The sequence below is a fragment of the Indicator indicator genome, chromosome 14 (genome assembly GCF_027791375.1).
Source record: "Indicator indicator isolate 239-I01 chromosome 14, UM_Iind_1.1, whole genome shotgun sequence".
In the NCBI taxonomy this organism is placed as follows: Eukaryota; Metazoa; Chordata; class Aves; order Piciformes; family Indicatoridae; genus Indicator; species Indicator indicator.
Window position 1 is genome coordinate 23155832 of NC_072023.1, and position 22982 is coordinate 23178813.

Consider the following 22982-nt stretch of genomic DNA (forward strand, 5'->3'; position numbering starts at 1 on the left):
TACATATACCTGCAAATTATAATCAACACAAGAACTCCCCTGGTCAAAATCAGGGGGTTACCAACAGCTTCCTCCTCTTCTCCTCCTATACAAAGGACAAGAGAAGAAAAGGAGAAAAGCAGGGAATAGCTTATTAGTACTTAGTGACAACAAAGAATGCAGCCAAGGTTAGCAACAGCTAAGCAAAAGCACCAGCTAGAGTGAAAAAAAACAAAAAGAGAGTTAGTTTATACCAATAACTTCGTTAGATACCAGACCTGTGGGATTATTTAGACCTTATCATTATTTTCCCTTTTACATCCAATGGTAATTTATTCACATTCTACCACTTTCCTACTCAATCTGTGGAAAATTTTCCTAGGCACAGCCTAAAACTGCCACAACCAAGCATACCACACTGCAGCATAACTTGCTGGAGCACTTGACAGCCTTTATCTTTGCACATCATAGCTAATATGCCGTAGCTCTGAGAGGAAATCATTACTTCCAGGTTCTGGGATGGATTAACCTCCCTCCTGACAGCTGTTGTATGGGATGAGCAGTGATGTGAGATCAGGTAGATCCCCAAGTTAGGCTTCAGATTTAAACTGGCTTTGGTCACTAGAGATTTATGAAGAGCTGCTCTTTACCCACTCGGGCTCTCCCAGCCTGCTCCAAGAAAGAAGTGGTGCTGCAGGTGATGCTGTTAGATGTCATTAGGGGGCTGCCAGTCCCATCTCCTGTAGGGTTAGGTTTCTGCCTCTACAAATGAGCATCTTGACACTGTGTTAGAAAAATCTTTACTCAGACTGAACTTTCTTCAGCTAATCATTTCTCCACTATGAGAAAGCAGCATGTGGTCCATAGCAGCACTTAACTTACATTTCACTTCAGTTGTTGATCATAGCCTATCGTTCACTTTGCTTGCTCTTTAATGTTGCCTTCCCCACTGTGGAAATGATACCTTCATCTCTTTAAGAGCTTCTTGGCTCCTGCTGCTGTATCTCTCAATTCTCCATAGGAAATGGCAAAGCTGTACTGTAAAAAAAAAAAAAGAAAAAAAAATTGCTGGTACAACTAAAAGTTTGAGATCCCAGGTGGCAAATAAGAAACAGGAGCAGAAAACAGAAAAGGAGGGAGGGTTAAAAAAAACAAACCCTAAGCACAGATAAAACATGAGAACAGCTGTCAGGACATTTGCCACCACTTTCCATGGGATGCTAGAGGCAGTTGGAAGATGATACACTGTGTGGCTAGTAACTAGTCACACAAGCCTGAAAACCATTGTGTCACTGTCTAACATATCTGTTCTCACATGCCTTTTCCCATTCATTCTTCTGGGAACTTCTCCAGGTGTCTCTGGTTCAGGTAGTTGGCAATGAGCTTGTCAGAAAGAAAACAATTCCTTATCTTCCTCCTTTAACACTCCAGGTAGCCAAGGAACTGCACTGCAAGGATCAACCAACAGTTCTTAACCTGCAATAGCAGGATCTGAAAAGGTTCCCATAAATATTGTATTGTGCACTGTATTACAAAGATGTAACATTTATCAGTGCTGATGTCATCAGGCTTGTGAAAAAAGAGGATCATGAAAAATGCATTAGTCAATTTCCAGTGTATTTTGTTGTCCTAATTCTTCATTCCCCTGTGACACAGGCACCTTACAAGGTATGCATCTACTGACTGATTTGTTGTGGCTCATCAATCAATAAGGCTGATACATACCTCTAGGCTTCACCTAAGCTCCTTTGTCAAAAAAAAAAAAAAGATGGAAATTGTGCAGGACTTATGATCTTTCAAGATTTTCCTTTATATCCTATTCCAGCTGGATTGTAATCAAGTTTTTCCAGGTTATCTGACATCCCTGGAAGTTTTTAAGGGCAAGCTGGATGTGGCTCTGAGCAACCTGACCTAGTGTGAGATGTCCCTGCCCATGGCAATTGGGTTGGAACTGGATGAGCCTTGAGGTCCCTTCCAACCCTGACTGATTCTATGATGAAGACAAACCCAGAAATCCTTCATTTCTTTTACATGCACATATCACAGAAAAAGCCAGGGAACAGTTTGGTTTTCTTTTTGTGAGCTGTAGTCTGAGCTGATAAAGCATGATGATCAGAGGGCTGGAGCCTCTCCTCTATGAGGAGAGACTGAGAGTTGGGGCTGTTCAGTCTGGAGAAGAGAAGGCTCCAAGGAGACCTTCTTGTGGCCTTCCAGTATCTGAAGGGGGCTACAAGAAAGCTGGGGAGGGACTTTTTAGGGTGTCAGGGAGTGATAGGACTGGGGGGAATGGAGAAAAGCTGGAAGTGGGGAAATTCAGGCTGGATGTGAGGAAGTTCTTCCCCATGAGAGTGGTGAGAGCCTGGAATGGGTTGTCCAGGGAGGTGGTTGAGGCCTCATCCCTGGAGGTGTTTAAGGCCAGGCTGGATGAGGCTCTGGCCAGCCTGCTGTAGTGTGAGGTGTCCCTGCCCATGGCAGGGGGGTTGGAACTGGATGATCCTTGTGGTCCCTTCCAACCCTGACTGATTCTATGATATTAAAATAGGATGAAAAAATTATTACAGTCAAGCTGAGGAGACTTGAATGATAGATAGATAGATAGATAGATAGATAGATAGATAGATAGATAGATAGATAGATAGATAGATAGATAGATAGATAGATAGATAGATAGATAGATAGATAGACAGTCCATTCAGAGTGACTACACAAACAGCCAGTGCTGCCTACAAAATGCAATGGGGAACTCTAAATCCTTTCACATCACTGGGTTTCTGAGGCACATGAGAAAAGGGGGAATGCTTTATGCCATTTCTAGTTACCTGTTTGCTGCTATACACAGACTCAGTGAAACAGCAGCCCGGCAAGGCACTCTCACAAAGATACTCTTTGCCACCCTGAAGGTTAGAAGTACAATCAGTGATCCAGCATCAGGGCCAGTGGCCTTGCTCACAGTATGTTAATTGTCCTCTTGTTCAGGCTGACTCATCAGGGCTTGATAAAACCTTAGTTTTAAGCATTTAGAGTTACATGAATCTTCATCCTGGCAGCAAAAGAGTTTGTAGAGACTTTGCAGAAGAGGTTTGTTGGAGCAGCACATACCCTGTGAAACACAAATATCTTTTGCTTCTAGGTAGAACAGCCATCAGTAGGATGGTGAGACACTAGCCAACCCCCAAAACTAGCAAGCACCAGCCCCAGCATGAGGCAAACTGCTTCACTGAGCTCTTTACCAGCAACCTCCCCCTAAAGGTAGAGGTAAGGATTTATGGCCAGGTTGTTACTGGCAGCCAGGATGCTGTCACAGGACTGTTGGCCTTGTAGAACTCTGACCAAGGATTCACACAGAACTGGTCTTTCAATTTGCTGGAAAAACCTCTTCATCTCCTTCAGGCATGAGATTATGTGCCCTCCACTAAGCCTTGGGAATCCAATTCTGGGCTCCTCACTTCAAGAAAGACAGGGAACTGCTTGAGAGGTTGCAGCAAAGGACTGTGAAGATGACTAGGAGGTTAGATCATCTCTCTTATGAAGAAAGGCTGAGGGACTTGGAGCTTTTTTAGCCTAGAGAAGACTGGGAGGGGGAGGGGGGATCAGATCAATTCTTATAAATACTTAAAGGGTGGGTATCAGGAGGATGGGATCAATCTGGTTTTAGTGGTGCCCAGTGACAGGACAAGAGGCAAAGGGCACAAGCATATAAACAAGAGGAGGAATCTCTTTACTTTGAGGGTGGTAGACGACTGGAACAGGCTGCCCAGAGTGGTGGTGGTGGTCTCCATCTCTGGAGCCATTGAAAACCCACCTGGATGCCATCCTGTGCAACCTGCTCTAGGTGATCCTGCTCTGGCAGGGCAGTTGAACTAGATGATCTCCAGAGGTCCCTTCCAGCCCCTATCGCTCTGTGATTCTGTGGGTCCATGGCTCTCCCAGGACATGAGGACCTTCTCTAACAAGGCAACTATTTCTTCCCTCTTTCTTTCACTTCTTCGTGTTCATCTCTTGCCCTTTGAGCATAGGAAGGGAGAGAGAGCAGGGATCCGAGCAAGAGCTGAAGGAGAGGCTTAAAAACCCCAACAAACAGAAAAATTCCCAACAACCAAACCCATGAAAGAAAAAACAAAACCAAACAAAGAAAAAAAACCCCAAATCCTCCAGATTAGAAACAAAAATCCCTGCACTGGCCACAGCTTCCTTCTGTCCTCATGCATGTCCCTCCCCTTGCACTGGCAGGGAATGAGGCAGCAGTTCCACCCTGGCTTAGGAGCAGCTCAAGGCATCTCCAGAACCCCCATCCAGCACCATACCTTGCCTGTGTCTTGAGCCAGGCTCAGCACTGGTAGAACAAAGTAGAATTATAGAACCATAGAATCAGTCAGGGTTGGAAGGGACCACAAGGCTCAGCCAGTTCCAACCCCCCTGCCATGGGCAGGGACACCTCACACTACAGCAGGCTGGCCAGAGCCTCATCCAGCCTGGCCTTAAACACCTCCAGGGATGGGGCCTCAACCACCTCCCTGGACAATCCATTCCAGGCTCTCACCACTCTCATGGGGAAGAACTTCTTCAGAATATCTGAATCTCCCGACTTCCAGCTTCATTCCATTCCTCCCAGTCCTGTCACTCCCTGATAGCCTAAAAAGTCCCTCCCCAGCTTTCTTGGAGCCCCCTTCAGATACTGGAAGGCCACAAGAAGGTCACCTCAGAGCCTTCTCTTCTCCATTCTGAACAGCCCCAACTCTTTCAGTCTGTCCTCATAGGAGAGCAGCTCCAGCCCTCTGCTCATCCTGGTGGCCCTTCTCTGGACACCTTCCAGCATGTCCAGATCCCTCTTGTGATAGGGATATTCAAAGTAAACTTTGAACCCTTCCCTTACACAGCACACCAGAGTAGCAGGTGGATACTACAGCCAAGAAAGTGCTCCTTTTCCATCTCCCTTCAATGCTGGTATCTGGTTTATAACTCCACAGTTCATGCCCATGCATTTTTCCATTGCAATACAAAATAACCCTGCAGCAAATGACAGAACAAAATAGAGGCCAGTGAGGTTACGTTGGTTTGTGTTAAATCTGTGTTTCCTAAATGACAGGTTCCTTTGAAAACAAAAGGTGAGGTGGTGTTCAGACATTTCCTTTGAAAGAGAATTCTGGGAAAACAAAATAAAAAAACAAAACTAGTTTTCTTCCCCAAAATGGCCTTCCTATTCCAAAGACATTTTCCAACAACAACAACAACAAAATCCTTCATACAAAAGTGATTAGACAAAAAACAGAGGTCCAGACAAAAAACAGAAGACCAGACTGTGTTAGACAAATAGATCATATTAAATATGATATTTATGTCTGATAAATATAATTAGTGTTGATTTACTATTATATGTATATTAATATGTCACATTATATCCATCTATTAGCATTATAATTAAAATAGGGTTAAACAGTCTAGAATAATTATAGAATTCCTTCCTCTCCTCCCATCCTTTCTATTTTCCTTTTGAAAGATGACAAACTAATGGGCCCAAAAAGAAGAGAATGGGATGTTGTGCTGGTTTGGGGCCAGACACAGATCCTCTCTTGCCCTGAAAGGGACAAAAGAATGAGACTCACACAAACGGATTGGAGAGTGATGGAAAGTTTAAATGGAAAAGCAATTGGTGAAGCTACAGAAAACTACAAACTACAAAGCATAGTGACAAAGAGTATCCCAAAGCGTACAGAGCCCGTTACATAATTCCCAAAGCTTCCCAATCCTTCCCTTCTTCCCACCTGAGGGTAAACCCAAAACCCCCCAGGGCTCTTTCTTCTCCCTCCCACTGCTAGGCAAGTCTCAGGCTGGCCAGGTCTGAGACTGCCCCCCCCTCCATTCTCCTCCTGGCATTAGGCCTAGACAGGCCTAAGAGGCCTGAGATACTCCCCCGGCATTACCCGATAAGAGAGGACATCTCCCGTGGGAGCAGAGAGGGAAGAAAGAGGAAGAGAATGACTTTGCAGATGGCTTTATAGGGTGCAGGATTTATGGGTAGAAATACGTCGTTTCCTGTGTCTACCCTTGTGGGTGGGCACCCAGGACACCAGAGGTGTATCTCATATGGCAGTGGCAGGGGGCACCCAGCCTAAACTGCTACATTCCACCCCTTATTTCATACCCATAATTCCTGCACCCAAAACATATCATCAAATCAGAAACAACTTTCAGATGACATGTCTGGCAAAGTCCAAGTCTCCATCTGGGCGTCCTTCCAAAGAGTCTCTCCCTCGGACTCAGGTCACAGTTCATTCCAGCTCTTCTCCCTCATCCTATGGAACCTCCCAGCGATGTAGAGTTCATTCTTCTGCACGGTGAACTCTTCATGGATCCGATGGACATCCTGGCCACCTGGAAACAACCTCATAACTTCTCAATCAAGCATTTCTCCATCCACTCAAGCGGCATGTTTTCCACCCCTCGGGGCAATCGAGTCTGAGCAATCAGGCTCCTCAACTCGACTCCTTCCACCCCTTGCAGGCAACAGCACGCTGAGACTTTCCAAAGCTGCACGGACCTTTCCCAAGCCCAGTGCTGACCGCTTCCAGCCGCGGCCCGAGGCTAATACGGATGCACACCACGCACAGGCACACCGCTCCCCCTGAGCGTACGCATGCCGAGGCATGGAGGCATCCGGCTACACAGCCCTCCCCCGGAGAGGGAGTGGCTGCACTGCAGCCAGCCGAGAAGAGAGGCGGAGCCAGGTGCTAGGCGCCATTTTCGGAACGCGTCCGAAAGTCAGGGGAGAGATAACAGCGAGAGCCGCCGTCACCTCTGCAGCCACGGTACAGATCAAAACCGCCGCCACCCCTCGGGCCACAAGAGCGGCTTTTCCAGCCAAAGCTATACTCGCTCCCTGGGTCCTCGGAAGCAGCTTTTGAACTGGAGCCACCGCTCGCCTTCTTGAGTTGCGGGAGCCACCGCTCACCGCCCTGCTGCGGCTAGCCCCCACCGCCGCGGGACAAGCCGACCCTGGTCTGCTTCCGACTGTCCCTCCCCCTTCCTCGTCTCCGCGCCGCTCTGCTCGCCGCTGGTGCCGCGGGGAACAAAAGGGAAAGGGACAGGCACCGCATTCTTAAGCTTTCCCCCAGTGCCTGCAGCTATAGAATCGCCGCTGCCGCTTCGGAACAGCAGGAGGGATTCCATGCCATGGCTACGCACCAGGGTGTCCCCTCGGAACCCATAAAACGCCCACACGGTCGCCCCAGCACAAAACCTTGAGCCCAGCCACCAAAACCCAACAACACCCAGATACCATTTTAACTTTTCCACCCCTGCTCTTCTCCAATCCAATTTGCAGAGTTCAGCACAGGAACCATCCTCTGCTACCAAAAATCTGTGCTGGTTTGGGGCCAGACACAGATCCTCTCTTGCCCCGAAAGGGACAAAAGAATGAGACTCACACAAACGGATTGGAAAGTGATGGAAAGTTTAAATGGAAAAGCAATTGGTGAAGCTACAGAGAACTACAAGCTACAAAGCATAGTGACAAAGAGTATCCCAAAGCGTACAGAACCCCTCACAGAATTCCCAAAGCTTCCCAATCCTTCCCTTCTTCCCACCTGAGGGTAAACCCAAACCCCCCAGGGCTCTTTCTTCCCCCTCCCGCTGCTAGGCAAGTCTCAGGCTGGCCAGGTCTGAGACTGCCCCCCCCTCCATTCTCCTCCTGGCATTAGGCCTAGACAGGCCTAAGAGGCCTTGAGGATACTCCCCCGGCATTACCCGATAAGAGAGAGCATCTCCCATGGGAGCAGAGAGGGAAGAAAGAGAAAGAGAATGACTTTGCAGATGGCTTTATAGGGTGCAGGACTTATGGGTAGAAATACGTCGTTTCCTGTGTCCACCCCTCTGGGTGGGCACCCAGGACACCAGAGGTGTATCTCATGCGGCAGTGGCAGGGGGGACCCAGCCTAAACTGCCACATGCCACCCCTTTTGGTGCCGAAACCCGGGAAGAAGAAAAAGAAAATACATATATATATAATATAGCTGTAAACTCTGCAGTTTTTCTATAAGCCTGCTGAAGATACAAGCTTCTGTGCTGGTCACGTGGCTTGTTGATAATATTTGCTTTGTTTTGGAAACATTTCGGTTGTTTGGGAACATGCTGAGGCAGATAATGGCTATGTGTTTGTTTCTCCTACTTGTAGGGCTACTGTTCTGTGGCAGCTATGCTGGAGAGGTTATCATTTCTTTCTCCCCGCCTGAAATGAATATAGAGAATTTTATTATGCAGGCCCCCAAGATTTTGATCCATCCTTACGTGAGCTCTCTAGTACTGCTAATCAACGTCACTGGCATGTTACGGGTTTTGTGGAGTTTGGTTCCATCATGGTATGACAAGAAACAGCCCTTGGGTGGGGATATATTGAAACGTGCCCTGAGGTGGTCGGTCCCTGGGTGGCAGGGAGTGTGAAAGGATTTGGGCAGATTCCTAGGATGGTTATCACCTCCCATAGCCTGGGACTTTACCCCAGAAGAGCTGAGCAATCCCACTAAGCTGACTCGCCATCTGATACAAGGCTGCCTTGCCTATCCCAATGAGAACCAACAACTTCTTGCACTCTACTGGGGCCTGGCCTGTGCTTACCGAGCCACAGTTCAGTGCTCTAAGAAAACTGTGGCTGAGGCAGGTACTCAAACATTACCTGAGGATATCATGGTTGAGATGGGGACCCAAATGACAGCCAAAGAGGTTGCCCCAGTAGTGAAAAAGAAACAGTGGACAAGGAGGTCAACAGGTCCCTCTCATCGATTGATAAGGGATGAGGAAGATTATGATCAAGAGGCTGGTCCATCAACTGGGAGATCAGAGGCAGTGAGCGAGATCAAACAAGAAGCAGAAACTACTCGGTCCTTAACCTCGGCAGAGCTGAGAGACTTGCGCAAGGATTACAGCCGCCAGCCAGGAGAGCGGATTGCTGCTTGGCTGCTCCGGTGCTGGGACAATGGGGCTGATAGTCAACTGCTAGAAGGGAAAGAGGCCCAACAACTGGGTCCCATTGCCAGAAACAGAGGTATTGAAAAAGGAATTGCAAAGGAGACAGGCATATGCAGCCTCTGGAGACGACTCTTGTTAAGTGTGAGGGCAAGGTACCCATGCAAGGAGGACCTTATGAGCTCTCCAGGGAAATGGAACACTGCAGATGAAGGCATCCAGTACCTAAGAGAATTAGCGGTGCTGAAAGTTATCTATGGTGACTTAGATGATCAAAGTGTCTCCACAGACCCAGAGGATGTCCCATGCACGCGGGCCATGTGGAGGAAAGTGATCCAAGGTGCTCCAGCATTGTACTCAAGCAGCCTAGCGTTGATGTACTATCTAGATGAGGACACACGGCCTGTGGAGGTAGTGTCAGCCTGGCTCCAGAATTTTGAAGATAACCTCTGCACCAACTCATTCCCACAAACCAGTGCCTCACCTATTAGGTGTACCCCAAGAAACCAGTCCCCTTCTGCCCCAGTTGGAGGGAAGGGGAGACCCAGGCGCACGCCACGTGGAGTACTCTGGTTCTTCCTGCGTGACCAGGGAGAGGACATGAGGAAGTGGGATGGTGAACCCACTTATAAACTGGAAACTCGTGTTCGTGAACTAAGAGGGAAGACGGCGGTTAAAAAGGGATCATCTAAGAAGGCAGCAAAGGTATCTGCTGTAGAAAGCCAGGAGAGCAATCAAACGATCTTCCAGGAGGAAAAGAACTGAGGTTACACCCCTTGATCCTGATGAGGGGACCTCTGGCCACGTACCACCTGGATCAGACATTGAATATTCTGATGAAGACCAAGAGTAGAGGGTCCCTGCCTTTGGCCAGGAGAAGGAAAGGGATGACAGAGTATATTGGACTGTGTGGATTCGATGGCCTGGCACATCAAAGCCACAGAAATATAAGGCATTGGTAGACACGGGGGCACAATGCACGCTGATGCCATCTAGGCACAAAGGTGCTGAATCCATTTGGATTTCTGGAGTGACGGGAGGCTGCCAGGAGCTGTCTGTATTAGAAGCTGATGTGAGTCTAACAGGGAGCAAGTGGGAGAAACATCCCATTGTGACTGGCCCAGAGGCCCCTTGCATTCTTGGTATAGATTACCTCAAGAGGGGGTACTTCAAGGACCCAAAGGGTTATCGATGGGCTTTTGGTGTGGCCACAGTGAACACAGAGAAAATCAGACAGCTCTCTACCCTGCCTGGCCTTTCAGAGAAATCTTTTGGTTTTGGGATTGCTTCGGATTGAAGAACAACAGGTGCCAATTGCTACCAGAACAGTGCACCGGAGGCAGTATCGCACAAACCGAGATTCCCTGGCTCCCATTCATGAACTGATCCACCAGCTGGAGATCCAGGGAGTGATCAGTAAAACACATTCACCTTTCAACAGTCCCATTTGGCCAGTGCGGAAGTCTGATGGAGGGTGGAGATTAACGGTTGACTATCGTGGCCTGAATGAAGTGACGCCACCACTGAGTGCTGCTGTACCAGATATGCTAGAGCTCCAGTATGAGCTGGAGTCGAAGGCAGCCAAATGGTACGCTACCATCGATATCGCCAATGCCTTCTTCTCAATTCCATTGGCAGCAGAGTGCAGGCCCCAATTTGCCTTCACCTGGAGGGGTGTACAATACACCTGGAATCGATTGCCCCAGGGGTGGAAACATAGCTCCACCATTTGTCATGGACTGATCCACAGTGAACTGGAAAAAGGTGATGCCCCTGAACATCTACAATATATTGATGACATCATTGTATGGGGTGACGAGGCAAAAGAAGTGTTTGAAAAGGGAGAAAAAATTATTCAGATACTTCTGAAGGCTGGATTTGCTATAAAGAAGAGCAAGGTCAAAGGACCTGCACAAGAAATTCAGTTCCTGGGAATAAAATGGCAGGATGGACGCCGTCATGTACCTATGGACGTGGTCAACAAGATAGCAACCATGTCTCCACCATCCAACAAGAAAGAGACACAGTCTTTCCTAGGCCTTGTGGGGTTCTGGAAAATGCATGTCCCAGGATATAGTCAGCTTGTGAGCCCTCTCTATCGAGTAACTCGGAAGAAAAATCAATTTGAATGGGGCAGTGAGCAACAACAAGCCTTTGAACAGATCAAGCAAGAGATAGCTCGTGCAGTGGCACTTGGGCCCATCCGCACAGGACCATCGGTGCAAAATATCCTTTACACCGCGGCCGGGGAACATGGTCTTACTTGGAGCCTCTGGCAGAAGACAGCAGGTGAAACCCGAGGTCGGCCATTGGGATTTTGGAGTAGAGGATATCGAGGATCAGAAGCCCACTATACACCAACTGAGAAGGAGATTCTAGCAGCCTATGAAGGAGTTCGAGCTGCTTCAGAAGTAGTGGGTACAGAAGCACCTCTCCTCTTAGCACCCAGGTTACCTGTGCTGCACTGGATGTTCAGAGGGAACGTCCCTTCTACGCATCATGCGACTAGTGCTACATGGAGTAAGTGGGTAGCACTGATTACGCAGCGAGCTCGACTAGGGAAACCCAACCACCCAGGAATTCTGGAAGAGATTATGGACTGGCCAGAAGGCAGAGACTTCGGAGCATCACCTGAGGAGGTGGCTCGTGCCCAGGAGGCACCACCATACAACGAGTTACCCGAAGATGAAAGGCCTTACGCTCTGTTTACTGATGGATCCTGTCGTGTGGTAGGAAACCATCGAAAGTGGAAGGCTGCTGTATGGAGTCCTACACGACAAGTTGTTGAAGCTGCTGAAGGAGAAGGTGAATCGAGTCAGTATGCAGAAGTGAAAGCCATCCAACTGGCTCTAGAGATTGCCGAGAGAGAGAAATGGCCAATACTTTATCTTTACACAGATTCTTGGATGGTGGCTAATGCCTTGTGGGGATGGTTACAACAGTGGAAGAAGACCAACTGGCAACGCAGGGGCAAGCCTATTTGGGCTGCTCCATTGTGGCAGGATATTGCCACTCGAATAGAGAACATGACTCTGAAGGTACGCCATGTTGATGCTCATGTACCTAGGAGCCGTGCTAATGAAGAACATCAAAACAATGAGCATGTAGACAAGGCTGCCAGAATCGATGTAGCCCAAGTGGATCTGGACTGGGAACGTAAAGGTGAACTGTTTGTAGCTCGATGGGCCCATGAAACATCGGGACATCTAGGAAGAGATGCTACGTACAGATGGGCTCGAGACCGAGGGGTGGACTTGACCATGGAAGCCATCACGCAGGTCACACATGACTGTGAAACCTGTGCTGCCATCAAGAGAGCCACCAGAGCTAAGTCTCCCTGGAACAGAGGGCGGTGGCTGGGCTTTCGCTACGGTGAGGCCTGGCAGATTGACTATATCGGACCACTGCCACGAACACGCCAGGGCAAGCGCTACATCCTCACCATGGTAGAAGCAACTACAGGCTGGCTGGAAACATATCCTGTAAACCATGCCACTGCCCGGAACACCATCTTAGGCCTTGAAAGGCAAATCCTGTGGCGACATGGTACACCTGAGCGAATCGAATCTGACAATGGGACTCATTTCAGGAACAATGCCATCAGTTCCTGGGCCAAAAAACATGGCATTGAATGGGTGTATCACATTCCCTACCACCCACAAGCCTCTGGGAAGATTGAAAGATATAACGGACTGTTAAAGACTATGTTGAAGGCATTGGGTAATGGGGCATGGAGGCACTGGGAGGCAAATTTAGCAGAAGCTACTTGGCTGGTTAATTCCCGAGGATCTGCTAACCGTCCTGGCTCTGCCCAAACAGAACCCTTGCACACTGTGGGGGGAGATAAAGTCCCTGTAGTGCAGATGGGAAAGTGGCTGGGAAAGGCAGTGTGGGTTGCTCCTCCTATGGGAAAAGGCAAACCCATTCGTGGGATTGTCTTTGCTCAGGGGCCTGGATGTACTTGGTGGGTAATGAGAAAGGATGGGGAAACCCAGTGTGTGCCTCAAGGAGATATGACATTGGGGGAAAGGTAATTTGAGATGTGAGTAATGTGAGTTGTATGTTGCAGAAAGTCAGAAAGTGAGAAGGATTCAAACTGATGGAGGCCTGCGAAGAACAAAAGCAACCCAATGGCTGAGACCAAGCTGGTGTTGGTGTCCAAGAGTGGAATATCCTGCTTCTCCTATCCTGAACACTCCTAAGTAACATCTGGGGGAGCAGAAGAACTTTTTTTTTATATTTTTATATGGGTCTCTTTGTGTGAAATATTGAGATGGTTTAAGTATGTAGATTGAATCGCGAGTGCGAGTAAGAAAGGATTTAAGCATGAGAATCAAATGAGATGATGAAAGGTACTGAATTGTGTAGAACCTGAGCGTGACGCAAATGGTATGGAATAAGGGGTGGAGATTGTATTGGGTTTGGCCAAGCTGGAGTTAATTCTCCAGTGCTGTGTTTTGCAGCAGCAGTTGATAACATAGCAGTGTTTTGGCTACTGTTGAATAAGTACCCAGGCTATGTCTTTTCAATGTTTCCCTGCCCCAAGAGTGCATTGAGGGATGGGCAGGATCTTGGGAGGGGACATGGCTGAGCTGGCATACCTGGACTGGCCAAAGAGGTATTCCATGCCATATGACGTCAGCTCAGATATAAGAATGAAGTAAAAGAAGGAAGAGGGGGGGATTGGTCCATGGCGTCTATCCTCCCAAGCAACTACCAAGCTTAGAGAGCCCTGCTTCCCGAGACCGACCATCGTCCTGCTGATGGGAAGTAGAGACTAACATCTCTCTCTTGCTTCCGCGCGGTCTATTGCTTTTGACTATTATTGTTATTAAATTCGCTTCTATCTTATTATTAGCTTTGGTCAATTTCTTTTTTTTTCTTCTTCCTCCCCTCTCACCCTGTCCATTTAAGAGGGGGAGTGATAGAGCGGCGTTGGTGGGCATCTGGCCTCCAGGCCAGGGCCAAACCACCACAGTCTATGTGGCAGTTTAGGCTGGGTGCCCCCTGCCACTGCTGCATGAGATACACCTCTGGTGTCCTGGGTGCCCACCCACAGGGGTAGACACAGGAAACGACGTATTTCTACCCATAAATCCTGCACCCTATAAAGCCATCTGCAGAGTCATTCTCTTCCTCTTTCTTCCCTCTCTGCTCCCACGGGAGATGCTCTCTCTTATCGGGTAATGCCGGGGGAGTATCCTCAAGGCCTCTTAGGCCTGTCTAGGCCTAATGCCAGGAGGAGAATGGAGGGGGGGGGGCAGTCTCAGACCTGGCCAGCCTGAGACTTGCCTAGCAGCGGGAGGGGGAAGAAAGAGCCCTGGGGGGTTTGGGTTTACCCTCAGGCGGGGAGAAGGGAAGGATTGGGAAGGCTTTGGGAATTCTGTGAGGGGTTCTGTACGCTTTGGGATACTCTTTGTCACTATGCTTTGTAGTTTGTAGTTTTCTGTAGCTTCACCAATTGCTTTTCCATTTAAACTTTCCATCACTTTCCAATCCGTTTGTGTGAGTCTCATTCTTTTGTCCCTTTCGAGGCAAGAGAGGATCTGTCTGGCCCCAAACCAGCACAGATGTTTTCTGAAGTCAGCACTGGGGGAAAGATAAGGAAACAAATATATGAAAAAGCCTCCTGAAAATTCTGTCATCTTTCCATTCTCTTAATGAAATAATGACTATTTAAAGAACAAAGCTTTCCACATCCTTCCTTTCGTCTGAAAATAATTTTTTTTCCCAAATTTTCCTTTTTTTTTTTCTCCATTATTTTTCACCTTGAGATGAGCATCTGGATTTTATGGTCAAGGCTTATACAGAGAGTTGGAGCCTACTGTATTTGCCTACTGCCTTTCAAAGCAGCACAAAAATTCAAACCTGTGTCAGCCTGCCTTCATTTGAGGAGCAGACAGATTCCCTTTAACTCTTCTCAAAGGAGTTGAAGAAAATGCTCCACATGGGACTGGAAAGGATTAGAAGTTTAAATGGAAGTATTATTCATAACTACATACAATAGTAAAAAAAAAAAAAATACACAAATCCGAAGTCCACCTCAGCCACGCTACCCAAACAGCTCATTAAGCCAAAGCTTTCCACAACCTCCCTCCAAACCAGACCAAACCCCCAGGCCTCCATGCCCCCTCCCCCCCATACCAAACCTGAGTGACACAGCTAAAGATGAGCTCAGCCAAGGCCAAAGCCAGGCCACAAACCTCCTCCACATAGAGGAGATAAGATCCATGCCATGAAGGGAGAGAGTGAGGGAGAAGGGAAGGAGCAGCTTGTGCTGTTCAGAGAATCACACCAACAGTCAGGTTGGACAAGACCCTCAGGATCACCAAGTCCAACCCAGAACCCTACTCTACAAGGCTCACCCCTAAACCATAGCCCCAAGCACCACATCCAAACCACCTTTAAACACATCCAGGCTTGGGGACTCCACCACCTCCCTGGGCAGCACATTCCTATGCCTGACCACTCTTTCCCTTGTTAAGGGGAGATGCAGGCATTCTGGGAATGAAATGACAAAAGATTACACTTTCTAGTCCACCCCTGGACCTATCTAGCCTCTGGAGGTCTGTACTCTGTAGTTTAAGACATCCCAGTTTCTTAAACCCACCACACAGTCCTACAGAAAAAGCTGCAGATATTGGAGTGATTTCATCCCTAAGACTCACCCTACAGCTTGGTCACAAATATACTCTGAGACACACAAACAGTTGGAGGTGTTACTATTCCCTGTGTTTTGGAAAGCCATATGTGTTAGCACTAGCACTCCAGAAAGTTTAGTCTTCACAAAGGGGTGACATAACAAGTTAGACATGGAAGTCAAGAAAGGGAAAAATGGCAGAAGCATGGATATAAGAATCCAAACCACTAGGCACACCAGGCTGATTATTTATAGGAGAGCAGACCAGGGAAATAAACAACCTTCTACTGGAACAATATATTACAGAATGGAACAACATCATATAAATTAAGCCTCCTGCTTGTTTTTCATATCACTGAATCACAGAATGTTAGGCATTGGAAGGGACCTTGAAAGATCATCCAAGTCCTACTCCCCTGCCAGAGCAGGATCACCTAGAGCAGACCACACAGGAATGCATCCAGGCAGGTTTGAATATCTCCAGAGAAGGAGACTCCACAACCCCCCTGGGCAGCCTGTTCCAGTGTTCTGTCACCCTCCTAAGGAAAAAAAAAATTCCTCACGTTTCCATGGGCCTTCCCATGCCTCAACTTCCACCATTGCCCCTTGTGCTGGCATTGGGCATCACTGAGCAGAGCCTGGCTCCAGCCTCTTGGAATTCACCCTTTACATCTTTATAAGCATGAATGAGGTCACCCCTTGGTCTCTTCCTCTCCAAGCCACAGAGCCCTCAGCTCCCTCAGTCTCTCCTCATTTTCCTGATGTTCCACTCCCTTCATCATCTTTGTGGCTCTGTGCTGGACTCTTTCAAGCAGTTCCCCGAGGTCCTTTTTGAACTGAGAGGCCCAGAACTGGACATATCTTGTTCCTTGTGATTAAAATATGCTTTCAAAATCATCTGATGTAGAGTTTCCTTCAGGTCTGCTATTAAGACAGTTGAGAGATTATTAAACAAGCCATGCTGTAGACTGCCTGAGTTTCATTCAGATGCTCTCCTGGAAGCAAGCTACTTTACTCCATACCCTTTCCACTCAAATGTTCCTAAAATCAGGTATGTCCCACAGCAGTAAAATAAAACTGAAATTAAGGGAAAGTTTAACTAACTGTAATTGCAACTAACAAAAGAAACATTATCCAAAACTTTGTAACAGAAGCTGAAAAGTGACAGTGGTTTTTAAAGCAAGACACTATTTTGATATATGGTCACAGCCAAAGGATGACTACTGTGGTGCAGACTGCTAAATTAGAGGCTCACAGGATGTTAGGGGTTGGAAGGGACCTCTGGAGATCTTTGAGTCCAACCCCCCTGCCAGAGCAGGGCCAGAGAATCCAGCACAGGTCACACAGGAACACATCCAGACAGGGCTGGAAAGTCTCCAGAGAAGGAGACTCCACAACCTCTCTGGGCAGCCTGTTCCAGGGCTCTGTGACCCTTACAGTAAAGGAGTTCCTCCTCATGTTGAAGTGGAACTTCCTGTGCTGTAGTTTATGTTCATTGCCCCTTGGCTGAATGAGTTGGGTTATGGTCTCTCTCTTCCAAAGCAGCACAGTCCTTCCAAACAACTTGTCAAAGAAGGTCAGTTATTGACTTCTAATTGAACAACCAACTGTGTTAGCATCTGAAAGAGTCTTTTGAGTCCTGCTGTGTGCATAGTCAGCATAAGAAATCATATTTAGTGCAAAGATAAATCCAATATACAGTATTTCATTTTGACATTTGAAAGTATCTTTGTGTTTCTGAAGTACTTGAACACAGGTTTGGTCCATGCTGCTGCTGTGAGTATTATGGTAGAAGACTTGAGACAAGGGCTCCAATCCCTTTATGCCTCACCAGAACAAAAAGTGGCATTTCAGCCACTTTTGATGCTTAGATTTGGCTCCATAGAACTGAAGCTCACATCACTACCACTGAAGAAAAGAAGTTACATTACACTAAGCAGCATAAGCTCCTGAAAGGCAAGAGCAACACATTTCATCACACAGCTACTCAATCCTAGTCTGTATCTACTATTCCACTGTTATGTATGCACTGCCATGCAGTATATATAAGCATATCCAGAAAGTATATACACTTTTGGTGTTTAGATTAATGAATATTTATAATTAGAAGTATATATACACCTTTTATATTTAGATCATCAGTCAGGGGAGGACCTCACTGGGCCATTACTGAAAAAAAAAAAAAGTACAAGCATGTACAATAATCTCTCTGAACAGTTCACTGCTAAAGACAGTGATTAAAATAGGTATAAAAACAGCAGAGTTTGAGACAAGGCAGTATAAAACAGATCATTTTTATGCTTGGTATTCTTTTCCTCCCACTGATCTCTTTTTGTTCTGTTACATTTGCCTTCTACTTTATCACATGCATATTAGGTCTCAGCATCACAACAAGAGTGGTTAAGGCACTGGAATGTGGTGCCCAGGGAGGTGGTGGAGTCCCCAAGCCTGGATGTGTTTAAAGGTGGTTTGGATGTGATGCTTGGGGCTACGGTTTAGGGGTGAACCTTGTAGAGTAGGGTTCTGGGTTGGACTTGGTGATCCTGAGGATCTGTTCCAACCTGAATGTTTCTGTGATTCTGTGACCACAGTGAGCAAACCAAGAGAGGAGGAAAGGCAGAGAAATCCTCATAATGATTTGTCACTCCTCGTATCCCCACACCACTGAACTGCCTGAGGTGCTGTCAAAACTGAAGCAAACACAGGCCCATGGACACAGAGACACAAGAAATGGTTGCATGTTGACATTCATGAGGTACTAGGATCAGGAAAGGATGCTGCATGATCAGTTGATGCTTTCTGCGCTACCCCTCTTCTAAATACCTGCACTTTTAGAAGTCAGTGAAATTCCTGTGGTAGTGCCTTTAATGGAAATCATTATTTCATAAAGCTGGACACAGAGATGTTTAAGCAGGCAGCACATCACATGCCACAATCCTGTGGCACCACTACCCTGCTGGCTGGCCCTCACCACGTGCTCCAAGGGCACTGAAAGTCCAGTACACAAGGGGTCTCTAATGAAAATGTAAGGGTTTGGGGGGAAAAAAATGAAGTACTTGGTTTGTGAAAATGCCTTTTGATCATTATAACCTTTGGTTTAAACCACTCTGATGTCTTCTGCCAAGTCTGGTTTGCTGATGACACGTCATCATGGCACCAGGAACAGACTTGTTGATAAGTTAAATAATAGGACTGCTTTCAGACCACTTTTTCTAGCTGAAAACTCTCACAACGTAAAAGAGTCAGCATGCAGTTATTTCACTGTGGAGAATTGTTATTTTTCTTAGAATAACTTTGAACTCTGTAGCTTAGGGGGGAGGGATGTTTTTCAAGTGAAACCCTGCTTCCATCCTTCCCTGAAAAGCTTAGCTCAGCTGTAATGATAACACATTCATGCAGATATGCATTCAGGCAGATTGTAAATTCAGCCACAAATTCATTTATGTGTTACTAAATCCAAAGATACAGAGCAAGGCACAAAAACACTATTAAAATATATATATATAAATATAAAAGTTCCAAAACACATAGACTGAGATTTTTAAAGCTGAGTAAGGGACTCACCCACACAAGTCCCAAAGAGTTTGGTTACATAGTTGATAATCTCAGTTTGTAAGCCAATTCCTGCTGTAACTTCATTGTCTTCAGTGGAGTCACATTGCAAATGTAGTTGATAGTTAACCATGTTTCTTCTCCAAGAATAACTTCTAAGGCAGAAGGCTTAAACATGAGTGAATGAAAGTCCTGGGCCAAGTTCTGCTCTAATTTAAACCCTGTGTAAAACAGCTGACTTGGAAGTGAGACATGAGTCTGTTCTTCCTTTGCTGGGACATTACATCAATTCCCTGAGGTAATGCTTATGTCTCTGAAAAACACAGTGGGAATCCAAATTGCAGTTTGATGGAGATTCTTTCCTTCTAAGCCTGCTACTTTGTGTTTCATGAGCAGTAACTGTCTGAGGAAGAGCCTGGACTAGTCTCGGTGGTAGACCATGAATTTCACTCTTGCTGGGTACTGTATTGATCCAGATCTCGCCTGCTTCAAAATGCATTTCATCTCCTTTGAGGATAAGCCCTAGAGCTGGTTATTTTCATATGAACAATGGAATTGGCCACCTATTGCCATCAGAAAACAATGCAGTTCACTAACTCTCAGCCTCAATGTTATTTTTAATCAAGCCCCAGCATGTGGATTTATTGGTTTTTTGTTTGTTTGTTTGTTTTTTTTTTTCAGTGTGTTGGGTTATTTTTGGCTCATTATTAGAGTTAAGCATGTCTAAATAAGACTGGCAGGTCACACAGGGTCCTACACACACCTTTGCTAAGGCAAGCAGGAAAAAATGCTCATCTTGACTCTTTCTATGCAATCCTGCTAAGGACAGGAGGAAGTTCTCCTGCTTTGCCTCAAGCGGTGCTTATGACAGCTGCAGAAATGAGTGCGTAGCTGATTCCTGATGCCCTCACTTCTGCTGCTTCTGCTGGCAGAAGTCATTTTGCTAACAAATAATGATGTCATCTGGCAGCAAGTGAACACAACATAAACGAGATGGCTGCTGCTCCAGGGGGACCAGGGGAAGGTGGCACAAGCCAGAACGCTGGTCTGCAGGCAGACAGCCCAAGCACTTGGATGCCCTTTCCAGCTTTCCTCTCACTTATTTTCAGTCAGACCAGACAGCAAAGTCACATGCATTGTTTGGAAACTCAGCTGGGGCTCATCTTCTAAGCACCTCTAATGAGGCAAAAGTGAAGAGCTTTTCCATCCAAGATGGCTCACAATAGTTACAAGCGGGATCGATGCTGGATCAAAAGCATCTCACATTCCACATCTGGGAAATGCAGCTGCTAATCTTTAGCCTTGGAAAAATGTGTGGAGGTGAAAAGCTCCATAGGATGGGCTGTGACCATTGCCATAAAGGAAGGCAGGAGTCTTTTGAGGAAATCAGCCAGGCTGCAAGGGGAAAGCTGAGCAGAGCCTGCCCTGCACAGGGCAGAAGAGAAGAGCAGCTCTGCACAGCCCTGAGTGTGCCTGCCCCAAAAACTGGCACAGAGCACATGACTCTGAGGTTGATACAAGATCACTGTTACAAAAAGATCTGGAGGTGCTGGAGCATGTCCAGAGAAGGACCATGAGGATGAGCAGAGGGCTGGAGCACCTCTCCTATGAGGACAGACTGAGAGAGTTGGGGCAGTTCAGTCTGGAGAAGAGAAGGCTCTGAGAAGACCTTCTTGTGGCCTTCCAGTATCTGAAGGGGGCTACAAGAAAGCTGGGGAGGGACTTTTTAGGGTGTCAGGGAGTGATAGGACTGGGGGGAATGGAGGAAAATTAGAAATGGGTAGATTCAGATTGGATGTTAGGAAGAAGTTCTTCCCCATGAGGGTGGTGAGACACTGGTACAGGTTGTCCAGGGAGGTGGTGGAAGCCTCATCCCTGGAGGTTTTTGCAGCCAGGCTGGATGTGGCTGTGAGCAACCTGGTGTAGTGTGAGATGTCCCTGCCCATGGCAGGGGGGTTGGAACCGCATGATCCTTGAGGTCCTTTCCAACCCTGATAATTCTGTGATACTTCCCCAGTCACCTGGGATCATGCTGAGCTGGCATTTTCTTCCTTTCACCAAGCCCAAGCAAGCTTTATGCAAGTGTGCTATTACCAGCAGTGCTGAGCAGGCATTTTGTTCAACTTGCTGTGCTCCCTGCTGTACCTGCCAGCACGTTGCCATCTGGCCCTATCCATGGCAGCTGGCCCACACCCTCCCTTTCTTTTCTTCATCTCTCTCTCTTGTATACAGGCCTCCCTCCTGGAGAGGAATACAACCTACTTCCCTCCTCACGAGAGCTCACACCTGTGATCCTTAACCTCAGTAGCATTCAGTGAACATAAGTAGCAAGATGTTAGCCCACACACTGAACCTGAGAACTCACTGTCCGGTGCTCCAACAGCAAAAGCTTTATTTGCACTGCTACAAATTCATTACAAGCATTTGTTGGTGATTGGCTTAAAATATTAGAGCTGATGCCTTCAGCTGACAAATAGGCAAAACATGTAAAATAAATTGTTGCAAGGCAGGCATGCCAAGATGCAGAGGGAAGCTTTTTAGATGATTAATGTGTTTAGAGTCATAGAATCACAGAATTGTCAGGGTTGGAAGGGACCTCAAGGATCATTCAGTTCCAACCCCCCTGCCATGGGCAGGGACACCTCACACTACAGCAGGTTGCTCACAGCCACATCCAGCCTGGCCTTAACCTCCAGGGATGAGGCTTCCACTGCCTCCCTGGGCAACCTGTGCCAGTGTCTCCCCACCCTGATGGTAATAAACTTCTTCCTAACATCCAATCTGAATCCTCCATTCCCCCCAGGCCTATCACTACCTAACCCCCTGAAAATCCCCTCCCCAGCTTTCTTGTAGCCCCCTTCAGGTACTGGAAGGTCACAATAAGGTCTCCTCAGAATCTTCTCTCTAGACTGAACAACCCCAACTCTCTCAGTCTGTCCTCATAGGAGAGCAGCTCCAGCCCTCTGCTCATCCTCGTGGCCCTTTTTAGGACACATTCCAGCAAATTTGCCATACAAGGTTTCAAATTTTAAGAAGAAGTTTTTGAGAATTGGATTATTTGAGCACCTCTAGTTTTGAAGCTTCAAGCCATCCTGCTTCAAAACCTTGCCAACCATTTTTTCCACTGGTTGTAGGAAATCTAAAGCATCCAAAACAGAGGGATTTTCAGAAGCCATCTATTCATAGCACTGTAAATGGGGTTGGTTTGGCTTTTTAATGGTACAAACTATTCTGAGGGAAGGAAAAAGGGGATGAGGGGGGAAGTTAGAGACTACCATTGACAACAATGTGCCCTTGTGTACCCAGGAGGGCCAATGGGATCCTGAGGTGCATTAAGAGGAGTGTGTCCAGCAGATCCAGGCAGGTTGTCCGCCCCCTCTGCTCTGCCCTGGTGAGACCTCACCTGGAATATTGCATCCAGTTCTGGGCTCCCCAGTTCAAGAGTGACAGGGATCTGCTGGAGAGAGTCCAATGAAGGCTACAGGGATGCTGAAGGGACTGGAGCACTGCCTGATGAGGAAAGGCTGAGAGCCCTGGGGCTGTTTTGTCTTGAGGAGAGAAGACTGAGAGGGGATTTGATAAATGTCTATAAATATCTGAGGGCTGGGGGTCATGAGGAAGGAAGGGACAGGGACAGCCTCTGCTCACTTGTGCCCTGTGATAGGACAAGGAGAAATGGATATAAACTACAGCACAGGAGGTTCCACCTCATCATGAGGAGGAACTTCTTCACTGTGAGGGTCTCAGAGCACTGGAACAGGCTGCCCAGAGAGGTTGTGGAGTCTCCTTCTCTGGAGACTTTCAAGACCCATCTGGATGTGTTCCTTCACAACCTGCCCCAGATTCTATGGTC

At 47.2% G+C, this 22982-nt stretch overlaps 1 protein-coding gene across 2 annotated transcripts in view; it reads left to right on the forward strand.

The window, feature by feature from the left end:
• RERG (RAS like estrogen regulated growth inhibitor) overlaps positions 1–22982 on the forward strand; it is a 140193-nt gene that overhangs the window by 99471 nt on the left and 17740 nt on the right. The window lies entirely within an intron of this gene.